Raw genomic sequence first — 1,799 nt, forward strand, 5'->3', positions numbered from 1 at the left:
TGTCTGCTGTTCTGTTTCTGATGTCTTGGGCCAAAATAAAGACAGCAACGAGAGAGGGAAGAGAATAAATGAGGGAAAAATGAAGATGAGTTACTCTGTAGCAAAGAATGTTCACAAAAGCCAGTTTAGCTCTTGTGTCGAGCTTGTGTGGATCATTATTGAGGATCTAGCACTCACAATAACACACACACACACACACACACACACACACACACACACACACACACACACACACACACACATGTTTTGGGTTTAGAGTGGGCAGCTCCTTTACAGGCCACCAGATGAGGAGAGGATTATAAAAGGCCTTACCACCAATCCCATCCAGCATGTCTGCTAAGGAAGACCATCAACTGGATACAGAGGTCCCAGGAGACTGGATTAGGAGTTGGGACGTTCACACAGAGATGCACAAAAGCACACGTGTGCGCGCACACACACCCACACACACACACCCACACACACACACACACACACGCACACACACACAAACACTCACCACAGGCCTTGGAGAAACCGCTGTAGAAACCCTGCAGGGAACACCATTCAAAGCACACAAACTGAGTCCCACTTCAGTCTATTATGATTTCAGCAGTAATGACTGACAGAGCAGTGGCTTTATCTAACTTGACGTTCCTCTATTTCTGCATTTGACACATAATTCTGCATTTGACACAACATCCCATCCCATTTATTTCATATCTATATTCATATATAAATGTTCACATAACATGATTCACTTTGAAATGCAATGCAATGTAATATAACAGCCCAGCAATAAATCCTTAAAGTTGTGCCAGACACTTGTTAATTTGAACCATGTATGTTATTGTTTAATTATGTTAAAATCTGTTCTGTGGCTCTACTATATTGTACTCCTATTGTTGTGTCCAACTCATGGACCAAATAAAAGATACAATATCGCCACTGTATACTGTCGTGTTGTATTGTACTGCCTTACATTGTAAGGGATTTTGATATTTTATGCAGAAAACATTATGGTGTAAACGGCAAATCAACAGCAACACAAACCGTGAATCCTAAAATGACCACAGGACACTGTGAGCCTCGGAAAGGAAGCAGGCTTAGGTTATTTATTGCGTGGCTGTTGCACAAGATTGCATTGTATTTTACAGGTCTGTCCACCCCCATTACTGAAGAGAGACTGAAGGAGTTACAATATAAAACACCATATCTTAACATTTTCTATTATGATGAGACATTGGGAAATAAAAGGTCCAAGAACACAAACACACTATAATTCACAAAACATCGCAAGATAGACACTTTAAAAGTCAAGATTTTGTCTCAAGGCCCCCATCTGACAAGATTTCCCCTGTAAACTCAAAGTTAATAGTAAAAAGCATTGTGGGTGCAGTGATATCAGTGAGGCACATTAACAGTCACCGACTCTTACACTCACATTACATTACCCCAAACGCTTTTTTTATTTTTTATTTTTGCTAAGGCCTACCGGAGCTCCATCATGGACCCCTTGAGGTCCCCGGACCCCAGATTGGGAACCGATGCACTATAGGGCATGCTCTTCGGCGGCAAGCCTGGATGGAGGCATGGACAAGAGAGGAAGGGAGAGGAGGAGAGGAGGAGGAGAGGAGAGGTGAGAGGTTGCCGCTGAGTTGCATGGGATGCTGATGCTGCTGCTGCTGCTGCTGCATAGGCTCCATCGCTCCATCCCTCCCTCGGAGAGAATGGAAAAAACAAGGAGTGGTTATGTGATTCCCCACAAGCAGGAGGAGAAGCGCACGGGAGAGAAAGGAATAGCAGGGAGGGTTGGGAGG

This window comes from Seriola lalandi, unplaced genomic scaffold (assembly GCF_002814215.2).
Source record: "Seriola lalandi dorsalis isolate HSWRI2012SDOR001 ecotype SW California unplaced genomic scaffold, Sedor1 jcf7180002053069, whole genome shotgun sequence".
NCBI classification, from domain to species: Eukaryota; Metazoa; Chordata; class Actinopteri; order Carangiformes; family Carangidae; genus Seriola; species Seriola lalandi.